A 24,182-nucleotide genomic window follows, 5' to 3' on the forward strand; every position below is an offset into this window, starting at 1 on the left:
TTTTCAAAGCATTGTCAATTTTTGGATAACATAAAGGTAGTGTTAGGCACTGCAGTCAAGCCGACAGCACTAGATAAAGTCAGTGGTGTCTCCATAATGGTAATGGTCTTACCTGCTGATCATCAACTTAATTTACAGTAAATGTTGTAGAAATTGGTAACTACATAAATAGCTAGGTTTTCTGATATTTATATGCAAAGCTCTGTATGGAAAATATGTGGAATGTGTATCTTTGTAGTTATTTTTTTGTTGTAAATGTGGAGATTTTCTCCCCGGGCCTCTGATGAAAAAGGACTCTTGTCCAGTCAGACCTTCCTAGCAAGCAAATGTAAAATAAAATAAAATTAATATCTGTAAAATGAAGTTTCATCTCCAGACTTATTTGACTGGATTATGATCCGGATCTCCTCCATGTCAGAATTACTATTTACAAACCCCATATCACATCATGGTCACTTATAGAAACACCCTTTATGTCCATACTGGTCTGTACTTCCTACATGACTAGTTAGAGTCCCTATGCATTCAGCCAAATAGAATTCTTCTAAGGACCTTCAGCCCCCCCCCCCCATTAACTGGAGACTTATGCATCCCCTAACATGTATGGCCAGAAAATTCTTGGCTTTATAAATGCAAACTCACTGGACCCACTAGTATGCAACCCAACAATGGAAAACAAAATCTTTGGATTTTGGTCTCACTGATATGAGAAAGCTCAGTTGTTCCGTAGCAGTTATAATGTTCTTCCTAGCCAAATCAGACCACAAATCAGTCACTTTTGCCATAAGACTGAAATTGTTGACATCCCCCAATAATTCATTATTCATAGATTATGTTAAAGTTCATCCATTAAAACCGAGCAATGACTAGAACGAATTCAACATCTCCTTTAACCTTGATGACCCCTTTGTTTCTGCAGAAACCATTGCTGCCAAATTCTATGCATATGTAATTAGCTACACAGATGCACCTGTCCCCCTCCAAAGTAAATGCAATGCCAAATTTGCAAAAAAATATATTATATTTGATCTCAAATATAAACAGACTATACAATAAAAGAAAAAAAGCTCACTGCATGTAAAAATACATTTAACTATCTAGGTGTTAAAAATGTTGTTGCTCAACTTAACAGAGAATTCCACTCCTTAATTAAATGAACCAATGCTAGATATGAAGTAGAAACAGCCACCAAGGCAAGTTACAGTGGCATTCTTTAACAAATGAATAAGGTATGTGAGAGATGTATTTGCACAATAAGACTGGAGGTATAGCTCTCGCATACAAGCACTTATACCATTCAGACTGTCAGCAATGCACAGAATACACCCACCACACACAGTATGGACTAGACTTTTAGACTCAAATGTGCTGAGGCTCAAAATGTAATCTTTTTAAACCCAAAAGGCCTCCCAAACATTGCATCTACAAGAAATATCCCCTGTAGCTGCAAAACATTCTGCCAAAGCAACATCCACCACAACACATACAACCACATTTTACAGAACCACAACTTCTAAAGCTATAAGCAATCCATCACATAACCCAATATTTTGTTCAAGTACTAATAAGCATATAAGGAATCCACCACACAACCCAATATTTTGGTCATATGAGACTCCACTGCAAGACTTGCAGATGTCACACTGACAAGGCTAAGTAAGGAGAAAGTTATGGTCAGTTACCTATTAGGGGTCAGGATACAACAAGTTATGCTTGTACACAGGGCATTAGACCAGAAATATCATACTGACTCAGTCACAGTCCATGTGGACGTAAATGGCCTGAATAGAGGGATTCACTTTAGAAGTTCGAAATACTGAAATATCAAATTTCAGTATTTCGAGTCCGTAAAGTGGAAACCTGAAAAGAACGAAAACTCAAAAGTGTGAAATTCAAAATCTCGCACACTAGAGATTTTGAATTAGCGCTTCTGGTGTTTCGCTGTGGTTATGGATTCAGGTAAGTGTTTATGTGTTAAGGGTTTTTGGTAGGGGCTGTGGTGTGTGTTGGTGTGTTTTGTTACTGTGATGTGTGTGTGCAAGGAGAATGTAGCTTATGTCGTGGTGTTTTGTGTGTTTTTGTATGTAGTGTGACCTCAGAGTTAGAATATTTAAGTAGGGAGGTGGGGGACACAGCCCCCCACATGTTGAGTGCAGGGGGGCTTTTCCCCCTGCTTTTATGTAGGACAGAGCTTGTGTTTGTGTGTGGGGAGGAAGGTGTGGGTGTGTTTGTGTACACCAGATGCGGTAATTCAAAATCTCCAGTATGCAAGATTTTGAATTTCGCGCTTCTGAGTTTTCGTTCTTTTCAGGTTTCCAGTTTATAGCCTCGAGATACTGAATTTCGATATTTCAGTATTTCGAGGCTAAAAAGTGAATCTGAATAGAGACATGATGGAGCTTTTGGACTACATGTCATAGGCCGATATGAAACTAGCACTGAGCAGCATCCTAGCTTCTTCAAGAATGATGGTACAATATAAACTTTAATAATTGGCTAAGGTCTTGTCATCACTCTAAGAGGGTACAATATTTGTTAGCATAGCAGGATATGGTTAACAGACCATGCTGCTTTACCAGGGATGTTCTGCACCTGTTCTCTCTTGGCTTTCAAATATTGTCTAAAACATTTTCCTCTCTATACTGCCTTTTTTAGGTAATTCTAATTAACACCAAAAAATCTAAAGGTTTTACTGCTCAATGCCAAAAGTCTAAACAAAATACTCCACTCTCTCCAAGCTCTCTTCACTATGGAGAATGTAGATGTTTGTGCAGTTCCTGAGACCTGGTTTAAAGCTGCACTGAGCACCCTGGAAGTGCAGGGCTGCAATGTTTTCCACACATTAAACTAGTTATTGCTCAGGCTGGGACTAAAATTGTAGGTGCCTTGATTTACTTCAAAAACAAACACTTCTCAAGGCTGGTCAAACACTATGATGTGCTTGAGATTTTTTGTCTTCAGATTACCGTAGGCAGAGTTCCATGGCACAGCCTTGCAAGCCATAGGTCTCCCTCTATGTTTCAGGAAAACAATAAGACACACTTAAACTGACTGGAGACACCCACCATTGAACGGAATACCATATTCATGGGTGGCTTTTACTACTCCACTATAAAGTGGGAGTCATACATGACCCAGACTTACAAGACCAGAGACTCCTGGACTTTTTAGAAACAAGCAACCTGGACAAGATACTCCATAAACCAACTAGGTGTGCAAACATATTGGATCTGGTCCTCAGTAACATGGGGGAGCACTGCACTCTATTGTGTATTGTCCTCTCTGGTATGGTCGGAACATAAAACTTTCTCCTTTGAAATTAAAAGAATACCCAACATCCCAACTAATACTGGAACATTTAGGAACACTTCTAATGAATTTTAACAACATATATGCAGAAACCTTTACAGACTTTCTTAAAAAAGGTAACAAGAGGTATAACTTTCCTGACCTAGTTCAAACAAATTTCTAATATCAATATAACATGCAGTGGCTTAGTCGGTTCATAGGTAGTCCAGTGAGGCCTAGTCCAAATTCCCAATTGCTCCTAACTACTGTCTGTTTTAGTGAATTACCCAGGGTCACAAAGTAGGCAAATGAAGGAGGCACGACTTAAACCCTCTACCCTTGACACAAGAAACAGTTTATAACAAGTCGGAGCTGATGTTTTCCTCTGTGCCAACTGCCAGAGGAATGAATCATAACACTAATATCATCATTAATTCAGATGTCCTTTATTCTTCTGATATCCGATTTATCCTTCTCATCATCACTTTGGAGCTAGAGCCTATCCTGTGACCTATCAGTGGAAATACTCCACTTGGGCAGTGAAGACAAACTCACAAAGTTAAGAATAAACCCCCTAAGTCACCTGGTGGATAGCCAGTTGGCTCACAGACCCAAGAGGTTAGGATAGGGGAGGCCACATCCACAAAGGGTCTTTTTAACTAGCAGAATCCATCAGGGCTCTGTGTTAGGTCCACTCCTTTTTTGGCATCTGTCTGATGAAATTTGGAGACAATTATAAACTAGGTGCAGTCATAGAATCCCCTCAAGACAATAATATCCTCCAAGAGGGTCTGACAGAAAAAAATAATTGGTGCCAGAGCCATTGCCTAAAAGACAAGAAATGCATACTAGTATCCTTTAGGAAGTCAACTTCCCCTGGAAACTGCCATACTGATAACACATGCCCTAGGAGTAGACCCTGTAGTCAGGGGATTGTGGATTGCATGTAGACAGTCCCCTGGCCTTTCACTATCATGTGTCTGTGGTAGTAAGTAAAAAAAATGTATATTTTGCAACTTATAAGCAAGGATATTGCATCAAGCCCCATGTAAGTCAACATTCCACTGTATTCAGCCCTCATCAAGTGGCTATCCCCTTTCAGAATGTACCTGACCAGGCACATGCAACAACTAGAATATCCATAGTGGTTCCTCACAAAAACAATATAAGGTGTGTATTGATTAAATCTGAACTTTATGTCATAGTATTCTCCATAAGATCCCATATTAAGATGCCTTCAGATCTCACTGTCAGGTTCTGATGAAGTCTCATGAATGTAAGAGATTAAAGTGCTTATGGTTCTTTAAATTATTTGTTGGATGATTACACCTGTGTTTTTACATTGGATTATTATTTAATGATAGATGTACTTGGTTCTGAATAGCTGGTTTTGCACAGTCTCATTCAGTACAGATACAACACCAAGTTCAGAAATAAGCTGCCTGGGTGGACCCCTGCATTAACAAACTGTACAACAATAGGAAAAAAACTCCTAGCCCTTAAAGTAAACCTAATTCTCTCACTCTGAAGGCAACATCAAGAGGGTAAATAAAGAACTAAGGAAAGAAACTGACCTGTAAAGCTACATATGAATTATATATTGATACCACGTTCAAATATAACCATAAAAAGCCTTTTTTAACTATCTCAGAAGCCTCCAAAACAATACCTAGCAGTGAACAGTATTGTTATCAAATGGTACCACTCACTGTGACCCTGATATCACAAGCATACTAGCAGACACATTTATTTGAAACTTCTCCATTCTGTCTCCTCCATTCTGTCCCCTACAATATCATCAGCATCTCCCACAGTGATTATTTCAGATCAAGCACTAATCACCATCTTCATACAAAAAGCATCAGCTCTATAGGTCCAGGCTTTATGCTGTTTCCTTGTTTAATGTGAAACACTGACATGTAGACTGCCTTGTAAATTTATGTAATCTATACCTCCCCACTGGTTATGTACTTGAAGTATGAAAAACAGCTATTGTGGCCCCTCTGCATGGGCAGCCCAATAACTGACCTGTGAACTATAGACCAATGGCCTTACCAGGTCTTGTTTGTAAAATAAAGGAATGAATCATCATGGAGTTCATAAATAAAAATATTGGCAGATTACATTCCCTCATTCCTAGCTAATATAGCTTTGTGAAGGAAAAATTATGCTTACTTAACCTGATAAGACTTCAGAAGAGTGACAGAGACATTAGACAAAACCAGAGCTGAACACACTGCCTACCTTAAATCTAGTCAAGCCTGTTAAAGCTATCCAGTGAAATGCAGCTCTTTTAGATACCTGGGCAGGTTTGTGGAAGATGAGCTTTCCTTCAACCACCACGTCAGCTGTTGGTAGGAAAGCCTTCTACCTAACCCAGCTAATTACTAAAATCCTATCCTTCAGATCCTAGGAAGGTATTCTCCCAGAGTACTCTATCCTTTTTAGATCTCATGTCTATACTAGAATATAACACCCCATTTGACACATATCTGTCCAAGCATATAGTCAACCTAAAGAAAAAAAAAAGAAAAGATTTTCTCATAAAATATGTCTTGTGTGTGAAGTTCTTAAACTATTCACAGCATCTAAAAGCCTAGTCATGTTATTCTGTCTCTTATAGACTTCTACATGGAAATCTATGCCTGTCCTATACTGCTGCAAATAAACTTGCCTTGGCTGATAGCCTACATTTTCATAAAATGGGAAACACCACACTTACCTGCTCAAGCAACCTTGACCTAAACCTACATTGAAATGTTGAAATAGAAACCTCTCCTAAATGATACTATACCTTTGAAATAAGTTCTCTCACCATGCCAGATTAGCTGCCTCACTATTTTTTAATCTAATTCAGGCAATTGAATGGAAAATCATTAATTATACAACAACCCCCCCCCCCCATTAATATTCCTAAATTTGGAAGCTGATTGGTCAGCGTGCATGTTGTAAATCAGAGTTATAGTAATGGAAACAGGTCCGGTCGTCCGGACATTAACCAGTAGTATAACTCTGCTTTTTACAGCAACAGAGAACGCAAGATCTCCATTGCTTTTTACACACTGTCTCGCTATGTTAAACGAGTTTAACATAGCGAGACAGCTTTAAAAAAGTAACGGAGATCTTCCTATCTCTGTTGCTTTTTTTAAAGGTGTCTCGCTATATTAAATGGGTTTAATATAGCGAGACAGCTTTAAAAAAAGCAACAGAGAATCTTCGTTGCTTTTTTTAAAGCTGTCTCGCTATATTAAACTCTTTTAACATAGCGAGACACTTTGTTAAACGCAACAGAGATCTTGCTTTCTCCGTTGCTTTTTTCAAAACTGTCTCGCTATGTTAAATGGGTTTAACATAGCGACACAGCTTTAAAAAAGCAACGGAGATTCTACGTTGCTTTTTTTAAAGCTGTCTCGCTATGTTAAACTCCTACAACATAGCGAGACAGTTTGTAAAAAGCAACAGAGATCTTGCTTTCTCCATTGCTTTTGTCCACAGCTCTGATGTACTGCGTAAGCATACGCATGCACAGTACATCAGAACTGCCGCAGAATACCAGACAGCTGCGGAAGGGCAGCAAGGAGGCATTATACAATGCCATTATTTAAGAAAAGTAATTATTTTTTTTCTTAAATAATGTCATTGTATAATAGCAATAACCCACTTCTGGGTGTGGGTAATGCTGGATTTACCCACAGTTGCCTTTGTTTGGCTACTTGGGCTTCGCCCTCGTGACCAAACCACACCAACCGTGGGTAAATTCAGCATTACCCACACCCAGGCGTGGGTTATTGCTATATTCACCTTGGGTCTGCTTCCCAGTCCATGCAGATAGGAGAAGTATGTAAACTGTAGTGACTTGCCTTCTAATTGTTTTCTATACTAAACGCCTTGCATTTACTTTTGAACATATTTACCAGTCTGGGACAACTTGCGCTTAAAAATAAATGGAAGGAGGCTGATGTGACATGACTAAATGGGGAAGGAAATGGTGTACATCACAGGTATAGGGCGGCATTTACAGCCATTCTGTTACCTTAACAACATCAGACTACTTAATTTACCCAGACAAAAAACTCGGAGGCAACTCATACAAAAACTTTTTTGTCAAACATATAAAAGCACAATGGCATTTTGGGATATGCTACATAAAAACAGCAACAAAGGGAATATTCACTAAAGCATCCATACATCCCTAACTGTAAGCATCCTAAACTAAAAAATACAAAAAATGCAAAAGCAACACTAACAAAATGTGGACCACTAACTTATTCAAAATTTAAGTTCAGGAAGCACTCTTAGTTTAGAAAAAAATGTCATCACAACAAACTATTAATTAAAATATAAACCCCTTTATAATTTGTTAAAAATAATGTGTGATTATTGTTATACCAATAAAAGTAATCTACTGCATGACCCACATTATTTGAAAAGGTATTTTTTTCCTGGTGATGAACTTTATTTTGCAACTGAAGTCAAAGATTATGAGGACTTCTCTTTATTTCAAAACAAAATATTTAAAAATAGGAGTAGCTGGAAAGCAGTGATCATTCACAGTTATACAAATTTGTAAATGTGACACTGGGAATGGCAAATGGTAACTGGTATGTAACACCCTCCTATTCAGCATGTCAACTTGTACAGTTACTGTAATGATATACATATATATATATATATATATATATATATATATATATATATATATATATATATATATATATAAAGGGGGGGCAGAGAGAGAGAGAGAGATTAGAAAATATGCTATTGAAAATTACTTAAATAACATTCAAAGTTAAAAATATGGACTGAGAAGGAAATGTTCCTATGTTTAAAACATTTTTAAAAATGTTTTTGATATTTACACATTCATTCAACTCAGGGTCTATAGATGTCCAAAGGCTCATCTTCCAGGTATATTCATTACATTTTAAGGTCAAGTACCAATCGCTCACTCTAATTTCTCCTGCCATGTGATCCATAATATAAAACAAGCTTAGGCATTATATACTGTACATTTAACAGACTGACAATACACAAATAGCAGTCATGTTTGACTGCATAATTATATTTATGTCTGTGTACTCTGAACTTTCTAGCTGTCCATATGTGACTCTAAACTTTCTAGCTGCCATACATACATAAAACTCCTCAGAGCTGCTGCATCCAGCAACATAGTTGACAATGGAAGAATTACAGCTAAAGTGTCCAGGAAGTTTCATTCTTGTTTCTAGAATTGAAGAAAAATAATCCTGTAACTCAGCAACAAACTTACACTTACACATTGGTGCTTTACTGACGTAACCAGTTTAGACTATAGCATTTATTTCAAATTAGAATCACACTGAGTTCCTCGGGGTTTACTGTAAGACGCCACCAGTTATTAATTGCTACTGTTTTTAACATGTCACGTCCTATAATATGTGTTGTGACTACCATAGCCAAAAATCATTTCTTAAAAGCTGAAATTGTAAAATTGCATGAGTGTTAGCCTCTGTCCTCAATTTCAGCACCTCATCAGTTATCTCCTTAATCACATTTCTTGAATATCATCTCTGCTGTAGTCTAGTACTTAAATCAGATATACTAGACCCAAAAAACTTTTCAACTGATGTCAAATTTTTATTTGTCATGGCCTAGGCCTAAATTCTTCAAAATGTCTAATATGCTTGTAATACATAACGCTAAAGTGAAACAAAGTGTTACTACTTGAATTTCTGTAAAATGTCATAATTTCCACTTTTCTTTGCTGTTTATAAACCATCATATTCAAAAATGCAACACTAAAATGATCATATTTTAAGTCAAGTTCTAAAAAAAAACTGTTCACTCATTGATAAAACCTATGAATTTGAGACAAGTAGTAACTTCACTATGCCAGATTAAATACACACACACACACACACACACACACACATGCACATGCACACGATATATATATATATATATATATATATATATATATCATCATTACAGTAACTGTACAAGTAGGGTGGCCACAGTGGTGCAGCAGTTAGGTTGGGTCCTTGGCTGGGGTGCCTTCTGTGCGGAGTCTGTATGTCCTCCCTGTGGTCACGTGGGATTCCTCCGGGTGCTCAGGTTTCCTCCCACATCACAAAGACATGCTGTAGGTGGATTGGACACTCTAAATTGGCCCTAGGTGTGAGTGCATGCATGTGCGTGCCTTCTGTGGAAGGTTGGGTTCTTGGCTGGCAACTTGACACCGTAAAACTCTGCTGCCAATCCTGAGCGGGCAGGTGATCTGCTGTGGTGACCCCTGACAGGGAAAAGCCAAAAGAAGAAGACGGTAACTGTACAAGTGGAAAAATGAATAGGAGGGTGTTACGTACCAATTACCAGTCGCCATTCCCTGTGTTACATTACAGATTTGCATAACTGGGAATGATCACTCCTCCCATAACTACTTCCGTTTTAAAATATTTTGTCTTGAAATAAAGAGAACTTCTCACTTAAGATAAAATCCTTGACTTTAGTTGCAAAATAAAGTCCAACAGCAGAATAAAAACTAATTTTCAAATCATGTGGGGTACACAGTAGATAGCGAAATAAGAGTAGTAATTATTAATTGGCCAATTCACACATTAAACCATAAGGTATTCTCCAAAATTGGTGGAAAACCATTTATTCACAAACTTTATTCAATTTTTAAATAAATCATATAGCCTAAAACCAGTTGCATGTGGGCAATATATCAATGGAAAAATATAAATATCACTTCTGTAATATGGGTAGGCCTTTTGCAGATTCACTACATTATTATTCTTCCACTCTGTAAAGAGCAATTAAACTTTTAGATGTAATTCTTCCTTTGTTGTCTGTTCTGCCAAATACAGTGCTAGTGGAGTGCTTTCAGTCAGGAATGAGAAGTGGTTTAGAGTGCATATAAATATAAACATAATGAACATGTCTATGCAAGCAAACATGAGTGTTGTCAATGCATTGCTCAAAATTTTATTAAAAGAACAGTATTTTTTATGTTATAGATCATGAGCACAAAATATAACTGATTACAAGTTTTAACTTCACATGTTTTCTGTGTATATTCAATATTTTATTGAAATGATACTGTTGCTATTAGATGGATTTTGTCGGGATAATCATCACTCATGACATTTCATGAGTTATAATAGTTATATTTTGATTGATATTCCAATCTGATGAAGTCTTTGCTAAAAACAAATCTGTTACTGAACTTGCATTTGGAATAAATTAGTGGTTTTCATTTTCTGAGTTTCACTTTTGTGTGTGTGTGTGTGTGTGTGTGTGTGTGTGTGTGTGTGTGTGTGTGTGTGTGTGTGTGTGTGTGTGTGTGTCTGTATGTGTGTGTGTGTGTGTGTGTGTGTGTGTGTGTGTGTGTGTGTGTGTGTGTGTGTGTGTGTGTGTGTGTGTGTGTGTGTGTGTATAATAGCAATTAATCATTGCTAAAATCCCCAGCCCTCTGATCATTCTTAATCTCTACTTCTGAGATAAAACCTAATTAACTCTGTATTCTTGAAAGACATGTAGATACCAGCACTAAAGATAGCATTAAGTACTAAAACTGTTAAGTTTCCTGTTGAGAAAACTAGTTTCTTAAGCACCAGGTGCACAACTTCCTCTAAGCATTATTTTATTTTACATCTGTTTACAGAGTAAGTAAGCTGGTTAATTAACCACGGGAATAATCCAAGACAACACCAAGAATAGACATTGAAATTTAGAAAACATATTGATGTCCATCAAATTAGTAAAGAATACATTGGGAGCAATGACTACACTTACTCACACCAAAATGTTTTTTGCTCAAATTCACCTTAGGTATATTTATCCCTATTTCCAGCAACTCCTTGAGATTCTTCCCTCTTTATAGACAATTTGTGGATATACCCCCACATTATCTCTCACCACCTGGTCAGTACTCAAAACTGGCCAATTTTTCACCAGAATGTCTTTAATAACATAGCCATCCTTCGAAAAATGGTGATAAAAGCACCTTGAAAGGCACTTGATACTGGGGGTGAGTAATGGTTTGGGTGTCATAAATATCCTTGTTATCATTGTCAGACACATTGTTGTTATTTAAAATTGGGACAACTTCCCTCCACTTTCGTTTGTTGATAACCTTGTACATCAAATTATCAATGAAGTCTACTGGGTACCCTTGCACATGGAACATATCTTTCAACACACAACACTCATCCCAAAAATATTTTATTGATAACTTGATGTATAAATATGCCTAAGGTATATTTGAGCAACAAAAATGTTGGTATGAGTAAGTGTGGTCACTGCACCCAATACCTCTTATATTGATACACAAGAAGTGTACCATTGCTAATAATGTCATTGCAATTAAGGGGCACTATGATTGCAATATGCAATGCATGGTGTACTGCACATGTTGCTTGGTATGTCCTGGTTTTTACATTGGCAAGACTGAGAGAAGATTCAGAGACAGGATCTATGAACATTTATATGACATTAAAAAACAGAGGAACATGAATTCACACTTTAAATATGTGTACCAGAATCCTGGACATTGGTTTAAATTTGTGATTTTGGAACAAGCACTATTAAATGATAGGGAGGTCATTGGACACTCACCCTTGAAAAGAGTGAGCTATATTGGCAACTGTTCCTGAAGGCAGAATTGTGGAAGGGTTTAAATGAGCAGTTATCTATTGTGTGCTTGCTTAGGTTATAAGCACTGCAAAGATAATATGTTTTCATCTTAACAATTAATGTTAATTGTATAAACAAGTGCAACCACCATGTTTTAATTAATACATTTCTTTCAGGTCACAGTTTGCTGGCTCCAAGTGTTTTTTCTGGATTTTATAAACAACACACGTTATAAAACATAAAATATTACCTTACAGCTTTTACTTATGCATTTATTTCTTCAATTAATTTTAGTTTTAAAACTTAGCATTTCCTTTAGTTTAATTTAAATGTCTGTTTTAAGTCTTTTATGAATGAAAGGTTACCATCAAGGGGCTGTCCCTTGTAAGGAGGCTTATAGTCAGATGATGCAGTCACATGAAGGGGTTTCTTGAATTCTATTGGTCAAAGCAGTACTTTTAAAGGGGAAGTTGTTTTATGTATTTTAGCTGATGAAGTTTTTAATTTTAAGATGAAAGTGCTCATGCATTCAAGTATTTTTGAATTAAAGGATTGGACTGTCCAAGCATACAGTGTATTTCATTTATCCTACAGTCCAGATAATTTTGCTTCAGTGTGTCACTTCTTTCCAAGTTTACAGACTTGATAATTGTCTGTAGATCCTACCAAGGAAATCCTACTTCACACATGTCAAAATTACACCTTTGAAGGGACAGTGGTACCCTCTTTAGCCAATGGAAGACATAGGTTTTGGTCTTCATCAAAGTAATTGCAGACAGAAAATGCTGTAACATGACATTTACATCCATCAGCCTAATGAATAATCAACAATAAAAGGGGAGTGGCAGAGAGGGGGTGAAGACAGAGACAGATACAGAGACACATATGAAAGGGGTCATTACTGTTCATTTTTATGGTGTGTCCTCAGTATCACTCAGTCATGTTCTGTATCAGTAAGTGATGGCTGTGGAGATGAAGAAGCTGTAGGACAGGCAAAAACTAATGATGACATGGGTAGAATAAGAGTAGTTTAATAACTCTTCCTTACAGGCATGGTTGTGTTTGAAAAAAAATGTTTTTGCAACAGTATTCAAAATTTGCTCATGCGAGGTTGTTACTGGGTAAAAATTAAGATGTATGTCATTAAGCATATCATAGAAGTACAACATCACAGTAAGAAATAATGTGGCACACATCTGGACTTGAACCCTTAATGCTATGGCCGAAAAGCAATCTTCAGACAAGTGATTTATGTCAACACTCCACAGAGAAGGTTGCACTTTGTTACATTCAGTAATCAAAAAATTGTTAGCGTAACTGTTGCAAAGTATTACCTTTATTCTTCCTTTTTTCTGCATTCTGATAGCACAGCATGTTTAAGTACCTTTGCAGAAGGATAACCGGACTACTGAGGGTGATGGCAACAACTGACTAGGTTTTTCCATAGCGCACCAACAGCCATTCTCCATTACTTGGCAATGATGTGTGATGCCAATGTCTGTACAAATGCTGAGACAACAAAATTGAAGGCTTTCTTATGGGCCATTTCTGGCTATGTGTGATTCTTTTTTTTTTTTGATCAGATTAAACATGTGAAAAAGGGGTAGCTAGGAAATTGGTGAAATGGGGAGGGGGCAAGCACAGAGGAGTTTGCATGAAGTTAGTGAGAGAGACCCAAAGCTACCCACTTCTTCACAGCATAAGTGTAGAAATGTAGCCAGAATTTGCTGATTTTGGACTGTCATCACTGAAAGGGTAGATGAAAACAACAGAATAATGCTCTACAGTCAATTGTACCAAATCAAGAAGACACATAGGTGAAGTTGAGGGCTATGTGTGGGTCATTTTTCTTTTCAAAGAGAGAGGAGTGTTGAGGAAATTGCTTAGGAATGTGAAGGTCAGGTAGGAAGGTTAGGTGAGACAGATATACAGGACAGACAAGACAGACAAGGATGGTGAGAGACACAAAAGGTTGGGGTCACCATGGTTGGGGATAGATAGGGGGCATCAGAGGCTCACCCATGTTAAGCCTGAGAACAGTGAGAATCTATTCCTCACCCTCAGAATTGTTATCACTGTCTCCTGTCTCAGTTTCATGTGTCAGTGGTTGATGTGGGATCATCTAGGCAATGTGATGAAGCACCTTTTCAAAATGGACAATTTGGGCATAAAGACCCCTTTCTAATATCCTCCACCAACCCTAGCAGCTGCTGGTTGGTGACAAGGTCATCACTTCCACTAATACTACTCCTGGAGGGTAACAGTGCACCAGCTGCTGGGGCAGAGCTACCTGATGTGGATTAGCTAGGTAGGGCAGAAGTTATGGATGCAGCAGTGACAGCTTGGGATCCCAAAGTGCTGCAACTTGTGGAAGGATTGCAGGCCAATCCACAGTGATCAGTCTACCTATCTGTGCTGCATCTCAGGTTTTGTATGCAGAATTATATGACAGCAGAACAGTTTTAAGCCATATAAAATACCCCCCAAAAAAAAATAAAAAAATTGAGAGAGATGTGGGTGGGGAGTGAGTCAAAAGACAGAGAATTAGATCCATGGCATAACATTAATATATAATTTCAGAAAATAAACTACTAGGATTATCCAGTCTATACACATTTGCCATAGCCAGGTATGATGAGATGGTCTTACTCTGTTGTGTCATTAACACCTATATGGTGTTGAATGTTGCACCCCTTACAGCCCACACACATTCGTACATTCTACAGGATTTTCTTAAAAATTAACTTTAAAAAAAAAAAAAAAAAACACATAAGATAATCAAGGCTTTTCTACTGTAGAACATCCAGATTAAGAATCTTAGTCTCATTTTATTAATAACTTCTTGCATTTGTAATCCTGCCTATTATAAGCTGGTAAGTCATACAGTTAAAGAAATCAGAACCAAGAAAGGTCCGGATGTCATAAGGAGCTATGGTATAAAAGGTGCCATAGGCTTCAATGAGTTAATCAATTGCACGGTTATGATATCATAAATACAACTTTTTATTACAGTATTTCCCTATTGCATACAATTAAATACCCTGTGCCTCTCTGAGGTGAGTTAACTTTTGTTGCAACTCATGGTTTGCTGCAATGTTTTCAGCAGCTAAACAAAACAGCAAAGACAAGAAGACACATGAAAGCATATTGAATAACAGTCTTGGTTGGGTACTGTATTCTATGTCATTTAATACAGATATGTCAGCATACTTAAATTCTGGGATGTCAGCAGTCCTAAATTCATCCACCCATCAGCTATAGCTGTCCTTCTGATGCTGTTTCAGGTCACTATTGTAGTGGCAACAGCTTTTTCCAGTGTGTGGGATGCCAGTTGCAAGGAGATAGCCTTGGTTTATCTGTTCCAAGCCTCAGTCTTACCCTGAGACCCAGTATAGTCCCCCCTGAAGCAGCCTATAGCTGCAGCACTTCATGAATACGACAGAAATTCATGACTCCTCAGCACCCCACGTCTGTGCTCTAAACTTAGCACCATCTCCCATACCAGTCATGCCTGCAGAAGTCATGCAGCAACTCTATGCCTGAATTGGGACCAAATTCCAATCTCACATTTAATGGCTAGTACACAAACATGCACAACCATGCAAACTGCATTTGCATGATACTATGCACACAGAGGGATTTGTAAACAAAGTGGAAGGCATTTTATCAAACAGCAAAGAAGGTGTGAAACATGGTAGTGAGATTTGCCACATGTGGTGCTCAACATATTCACACTTTTTTTTAAATGGTTAACACTGACAGCCTGAATGGCTTGCCTAGTTATCCTTTGTGTTTTTAATGTTAAATAGGTTGACTTGGCACATAACTTTCTGTAATTACATATTGTAAAAAGTTAGTTGACTAATGTGGGAATCAGACCTAGGGAAGAAAAGATGTATAGTTTGTAGCAAGGTGATTATTCGTCAGTGCTACAGGACAGCTCCTTTTCATTCATGTTCATTACAGATAAACTGAATTTGATATGAATGTAGATTTTCTCCACATAGGCCTGCATTGTGCATGATTTTAGAAAGTCTGTGAAATGCATTATTGTGAAAGAGGCAGTATTACTATTTGTAAATATATGTTGGATGGATAGAGTTACAGGAGTTGATTAATATAGGGTGGGTATGATACATATATACCTCACTACACATACTGTCCTAGACACAGAATTGGCCTATGTGAGGACAGAAGGTGATTTTAACACAGGCATTCTGCTCATCATAGATATGCAAGTGCATTTTTATTCCAATATCAAAAATATCCTGCTTAAACAATTGCACACACATTCAACTATGTTTCATAGCTAAATCCATAATGACATATGCTACTTACAAAACTTAATTTATCAAACCATTAATGAGACATGTATCATAATAAACATAATTATGACAGGCATTTGTATGTAGTGTTACCTTCCCAATCAAAGTGCTGTTAGAAATTGCATTCTGACAACCTTTGTAAAAATAAGCATTATTGGAATTTGAACCCTCAGTCACCTATGCTTGATCTCTCAAGTCAGTGCACTTGCACCTTGTACCACAGAAACAGTTACATAGCATATGTATGTTCTTCATTCAGTACTGTCAAGACTGTTGATGTCTGCACATTGACACTAAGCCTATTTTAACTACAAAGGGCTAAACAAATGACATGTTCACTATTTTCCTTAAGTGGATAAGCTTGATTGTGCACTGCTTAGCAAAAAGCAAGTGCACAAACCAAGAAACAAAAAAAATGCATACAAATTTATGATGAAAGTGATGCATACTGGATAAGTGGTTGTAGTTATAAACTTGGGAAGACAATGCTAATGGTTCAAATCCCTGGAACATCCTCTAAAAAGTGTTGGGATGTCCCATATGGTCTAGCAGTTAGGAGTACTGGTTTTCACCTAGGTGGCCTGGGTTTGACTCCTGGTATGAGAATGGGCAACCTTTTTGGGTGGGAGGTTGACATATTAGTTGTTTACCTTACAGACACAAGGTGAAAGGCTTGATTCTTACATGGGGTGACTGGCTAAACTTAAAATGGCCCACAAGGGCAGTTAGTCTAGTACCAACCTATGAACATCTGAAGTAACAATTTCAATAGTCCCTTCGTACTCTATGAATTCGAACCCCAAGGAAACTGTATTAAGGGGCCAAAGTTAATGCATTTATAGCTTCTGCAACAGAAACAGGTTTACAAAATGAGCACATCACTCACTTATTAGAAATACTGCACATTGGTGCCAAATGCATTTGTTCTAATGAAGATTACAGAAATGAAATTGTTCAGTTTCCTTCACCTGTAGGCCCTGGTTGTGCTCTGCTAAGCAGTGCCGAAATTACACAGGCAAAATAACATACTATATGCAACAATTTATATTCCACATGACAAATCATAGGTTGCATTTTTACATTTGCTGCAAATATTCCAAGCAGCATGTAGCTTCATACCCTGCATACTCTTTCCTGTTGATTTAAAATCATTTCATTTAACCCATGTGCTCCAGTGATACTTAGATGCAATGTAGAATTGCATCTCTTTCTGTTGTTCAGAGTGGTGTAGCAGAGAACAACCATGTCAATGTGAAATGTGCTACTGATGGCAAGACAAGTTAAATTTCTCAATTTCTACCTTGGGCAGTAGAGTCTTGTGCACTACCTCTGAACGCTGCCAATCAAAAGGGCACTCTGCCAAAATACTTACAAATAAGGAACCACAGGGCGTGGCCAAGATGCCAGTCTGATAGCAGCAGAAATCCATAGCTCTGCTTAGAATTTAATATCCTGACAGGGAATATACTTTAATTTTTAGAAAAATCTAACTAAAAGTATACTAAAAGTTAGATTAACATAGACTTTATTATTTTCTAAAAATTAATACATAGTCAAGAGAATTTTTTAATTATTTCTGTCAAGAAGTTTTCTAGTGGAGATCTCAAGATGAGCAACTCGAAGAACCCACACCAGGAGAGTGCAGTGAAGAAAAAATTACATCTTATAATAACAAACATCCAAGAACTGTTACTAAAAATGGACAAATTCGAAAACAAAATGGATATTATCAAACAAGAATGCAGTAAACAACTGGAACTTCTAAACAGGATAGTAAAAAAACAATCTGAACAGATTCTTGCCTTAGAGGAAACAATAACTGACCTAGATACTAGAATGACAGAAAATGAACATCACAATGAATTTGTTCAAAAACAAAACACCAGGCTGATTGAGAAACTGGAAGACCTTGAAAGTAGATCAAGGAGGAATAACATAAGAATATATGGAATTCCTGAGAAAGAAGAGGGTGCTAGCATGATTCAGTTCCTCAGTAAGTGGCTTTCATCTGCACTAAACATGCCTGAATCCCTCTCTTTTGGAATTGAGAGGGCTCATCGGCCCTGACAAATCCAGCTTCATCTCAGTGTTCATCTAGCCCCAGGTCTATAATAGTTAGATTTCTTTCCTCGCAAGACACGAACTTAGTACTGAAATCAGCTTGGACTAATTTCCCTATCAAGATGGGTGAAAACGTTATTCAATTTGACAATGACTACACCTCTACAATCATATCCAGAAGAAAGGAATGTGTTCCTCTAATTAAGCCCTTGAAAAAAGCAAATATTAAAGCTCAAATTCTTTTTCCTGCAAGAATAAAAATGACCTTGCCAGAAGGAGTGAAGATCTTTGATTCCCTACAAGAAGCAGTAGAATTTATGCAAAAGAAGAAAATACTGTCAGACATAGAAGAAATAGAATGGTCATCCAAGAGTTTGAAGAGACAGGCAACAAAAAATGGATAGTCTGTGAAGGAAGGGGGAAACAAAACTTAGAAACTAAAGGACAAATGAATAAATTCCTTCTAATTTTAAATGCTTTGTATTATGAATCCTAATATATCTGATTCTGGAAAGTCTCTATGCTGTAAGGTAATGTGAATCATTTTTTTATTAACTTTCTCTTTTCCTTTCTATATCTACTTCTTCTAATTACATGTAGTACTAAGTATTTAAATAACATTCTCTCTCTCTGTCTCTTCTTTCTTCCTGTTCTTTTTTGTTACCAATGTTCCTTTTCTCTCTTTTCCCCATTATAAGTACTTTACATACTTTTCCCTTTTAAATAACTACAATTGATGTATGTCTTCTAATTCTTCAGTAATAGTATAATTTGACTTAATACCAAAGTGCATTTTTTCTAGTGGGTCATTGGTGGGATAACAAGGTGTTTCTGATTAGTGTTTCTAACTAGATGTTTTAGACTCTTTGTTTAGATAAATGTAAACAATTAATGGTGTTTTATAGATAGCTAAATATAAGTTTTATATATATATATATATATATATATATATATATATATATATATAGTTCCCCTTTATAATCTCAAAATACTGAAATCTCGAATTTCAGTATCTCAAAACTATAAAGGCGAATGACTCACAATCCCGAAACCCCAAATCACTAAATACACAATCACAAACATGCATACACCATACACCACACAACACACACACCATTCTACCCACAGCACACAAACTATACAACCCTACACTATGTGTAAGCAGGGGAGCAACCCTCCTTGCACTCCCCATGTGGGGGGCTGCACCCTCATCCCCCCCTACTTATGTATACCAACTCTGAGCTTGTACAAACAGAAAAAGAAAACTCAGACCCAGACATTCTACAGTCACTCTCACACACACACACACACACACACACACACACACACACACACACACACACACACACACAAACACCAACACATCCAACATTCACACTCATACTTCCATCTCCCTACCCTAACCCACTCATACAACTAACAAAAACACTCATGTACGCTCACTCACTTTAAGTTCTGGACAACATCTCAGCCAAGCACTTCACGTAATGTAGCGTAAATGCATAAGCACAGATGCTAGATATTTGGATTTGTGCTTATGCACTTTTGCTATTTTGAAGTTTTGCCTTTATGGTCTCAGGATACTGAAATTTGATATTTCAGGATTTTGAGATTATAAAGAAGAACTATATATATATATATATATATATATATATATATATATATATATATATATATATATATATATATATAAGGTTCCTTTTTTTTCTCTCTCTGGCCTGGTTAACTGGGTTAACTGGTGTGTAAATGATTGAAATGTTATAATATGATTTCTGATTTGAGGCAGCTGTTGTTACTTCTAAATAGCTGTTTTTATATGAGTTACTTTTTTCATGATGTTGAGGAAACTGATTGTTTGCGTGACTGTTCTCACTGTGGAGATTTATGACATGCAGTGACAAGACAGCTTTTTTTTTTTTGCTTTCTGTAAACTCTAAAACTTTCAAGATCTGAATTTGGCACCAGAAATTATTTTTTCTTCACTAGAGACAACTTATTTTGTGCATGAGCCTATTTAGATACTTTTTAACAAGTTTATGAAGCTGCAGCTTGAGGAAACAACCATGATGACATGATTTGACCTTTTGAACTTGCTAAATGGTTGCATTTAGAATTCTTTTCTCTTGAAATTCTGTTATCCTTCACTAGATACTTTAAATGGTAAATAATTAGTTCTGAGAAAAGTGTTTAACACCTTTGAAAATGTCTATGTTCTCTTATAAATGCATACATTCTACAGATTCAGTGACACTATTAGTAATAAATGATATCAAATGAACTAGGAGCTGCATTAGAAAACTCATTATGCATATTTTCTTCAGACTTATGTTATATAACTAACCGTTTAGCAACTAAACAGAGGGTTGTGAGGCCCCCCTTTATTTTCTCTCTCTCTCTCCCCCCTTCCTGATGAAAGACTTCAACATATATATTGTTAATACATATGAGTAATATGTATATAATTGCAAAATATAATACTTATGTTGTAATAAGTGTTATATACATATATTCAACAAATCCTTACATGAAAAATGTTAGATAGATGTTTCTTGAAAAGTCTTGGAAATAATGATAATCTTTTTAACCTTCAGCATCTAATGTTTATACATACATTGATCTGATGTGTATTTCTGGCATATCTACATATTAGAGGTGTTATTATCATATGTGACATATTCATATACCTTCAGATATATTGGACACTCTCATTCTAATGTATATTTCATGGATTCAGATTTCTTTAGTTGCTTTCATAATGCTTTTCTTTTTTGCTCTAATTCTATAGTCTAAGCAGAGATGGATAATTGGTGTTTGGTATTGGAGTGGTGGTGCATGGATGGTTTAGTTAAGTTTTTAACTAAACCATAAACTTTATGTTTCTTGTATGTGTTTAATACAAGTTATGCATCCATGATAGGTAAGTTTTCAGTAGATTTCAAGTCAACACGAAAGAAAAGTCTTTCAGTTAGTAATAGAATACACATTATAGTCAATGGCTTATAAATTTTTATCGTTAAATATTAATGATTTGAACAATAATGTCAAAAGAGCTGGTTTGCTTAAATATATCAAAATGCATAAATCCCAGATCATCTTTTTACAGGAAAACCATCTATTAAAAAAGATCTACAAAAATACTCATTCAATGGCTATTCCATTCTGGCTGAGTCATGGAAAAATACTTATACTATGCCAATAATTATAGATACAATTTCAGATAAAGATGGGATGCTAAGCATGGTTAATTTGGAAATCAATAGGAAGTATAATACTTTGATTAATACATACTGGATACCAGGACTGTGTACTAAATATGTTGACAAATATATGGACCTGATTACTTTAAATGCAAAAGAGGAAATTATAGCAACAGGTGATTTTAACTGCCTATTATCAGGTAAAGATACTTCTAAAAATGGTAAAATAAAACTAACATCTCAAGCCAAGAAGTTAAATGACTTTATAAACCAGATGAACCTTAAAGATATACATGGTCTAAGAGAACATTATTCCTTATTTTAAACTCACTATTCATATTGGTTTGGTATACAAACAAACATTGACAAGGTCTTTGTATCAAATAATATATACTCTAAAATAAGTGACATATCTATAATGACTTGTTCACTTTCGTACCATAATGCTATAAACTTAACATTAACTACGCATACAGATGATTTAAGATTTCTACAGAGAATTTCTGCTTACATAACTAAGTTAAATGACTTTAGGGAATGGATAATGAAAGAAATAGACATGGTTATAGAAACAAATGATAATGGTGAAGTGACTGATACTATACTATGGGCACCTTTAAAGTTTATATCTATATATATGGTAGAATAAAATCTTGGTACCTTAAAAAGGAGTGAGTGGAAAGAAGAACTTTTAGACTTACAAAAAACATAGACAAGATAAAAATGGATGCAAAACCAAATAATAAAGTAGCATATAATGAAATCACTAAGTTAAATCAAAAATACTTAGAAGTTCTGAATCATAAAGTAGCCATAAACCTGGAAAAACTGAAATTACCATCTTATGCTGTAAATCTCAAATATCTACATGAAACAGCAGTAAGATCCAAAAAAATAAACAATCAAAATCATATTAATGAGATTAAATATAAAAGTGATGGTTCACTTAAGAGTACGTCTAACTTAGTGGGCATATTAGAAGTGCTCAAAAACTACTATAAAGATATAAATAATAACACACCACTTTTGGAGACAGATAATGTAATAAATAATTTTATTCAAGAAAATATAGCTACTAAGGTGTCATGCAACAAAATAACATATTAAATAAACAACACTAACAGAAGTGAAAGAGCAAATAAAAAAAATGAAAGTTATTAAAGCTCCAGGACTGGATGGAATAATTCCTGAACTATACAAGATTTTTCCTGAATATATAATAAAGAAAATGATGAGTGCCTTTACTATAGTTAATCAAAAATGTATAACATCCCCATTGTGGAAATACTCAGTTATCTCCCCATATTAAAACAAGGTAAGGACCCCAAATTTTAATCATAGGTTCATAGGTTCATAGGTGTGTACTAGGCTAATAGCCCTAGAGCCTTTACAAGCCTAGCCCATTGGATTACCCTGGCATCATGCCACCAGACCTTAGTTCCCAGTGCCTCTGTTGAGTAGAGCCACTGGAGTGATCCCCGGGGTGAATTTTCTATTTCCCATCCACTCATCAAGGTTTCTCTTGAACAGGGCCAGTGAGGTGCACTGCTTGACATGCATGGGAAGTCTACTCCATAGCATAGGCAGTCTCTGGGTTATGAACCTGTCCCTCCAGCATGTTTTGTTGATTGTGGTAATGAGATTGAGGTCTCTGGAGTGTGTGGTGCAGAGGGATTGGGATTTCTTTAGATGACGCATTTCTAACAGAGCTGGGTCAGACATGGCTTTGTAAGTCAAGCAGAGATTGCCTCTAAGTAGGCGATATGAGACAGAGAATAGTTGGAGTTGTTTTGAGTCTTTCCATATAGGACAAGTGTTTAAGGCCTACAATTCTCTTTGTGAAGTACTTTTGCTGCCTCTACAGTTGTTGCAGGTGTCTAGTGAGGTGCATGCCAAATGGTGCATTGTACTTGATGATTGGCCTTATGAGAGAAGAGTGGAGGGAGACAATTACCTCTTTCTTCCTGGATGCAAAACCCTTAGTAATGAGATGTGCCACAGAGAAGGACTTTCTGACCACAGCGGCAATGTGGTGGTCAAAATAGAGGTTGCTGTCAACCCGTGTTCCCAGATCTCTTATAAAAGCTTCTGTGTTCAGTGGACTACCATCAATATGCTAATTCATGGGAACTAGGTTTTTCCCAAAGGGGATGGCAACACATTTTTTGGCATTGAGCTTAAGGCGATGGTTCTGACACCAGTTGTTGGTCTCAGTGAGGCCTTTCTGTAGGATGTCAACATCATTTAGGGAGTTAATAATAGCTCCCAGCTTGCAATCATCTGTGAACTGTGTCAGCCAGAGATGCTTCATGTTGGCCTGGACTACAGAGAAGTAGACAGCAAACAGGAAAGGACCCACAACCGAACCTTGTGGGACTCCACTCATGACTGGTCATCAGTCTAACTTGGAGTCAGCTACTTTTACAATATGGTTTCTATCTGTGAGCCAGTTTGCAACCCACCTAGTGATATAAGGGTTGATGCCTAGCTTAGTGAGTTTCTCAATGATTCCTGAGAGGGGAATGCTATCAAAGGCATTGGCCAGATCAAGGTAGGATGTATGAACGACTTTGCCTTTATCCACATCTCTGGTTACTGACTCAAAGATGTCAACCAAGTTGAGCAACCATGATCTACCCTTCACAAAACCAAACTGTGTGGGATCCACAGTTTGGAGAATCCCTATATCCTTGTT

This window comes from Protopterus annectens, chromosome 1.part2 (assembly GCF_019279795.1).
Source record: "Protopterus annectens isolate FY-2018-M chromosome 1.part2, PAN1.0, whole genome shotgun sequence".
Taxonomy (NCBI): domain Eukaryota; kingdom Metazoa; phylum Chordata; order Ceratodontiformes; family Protopteridae; genus Protopterus; species Protopterus annectens.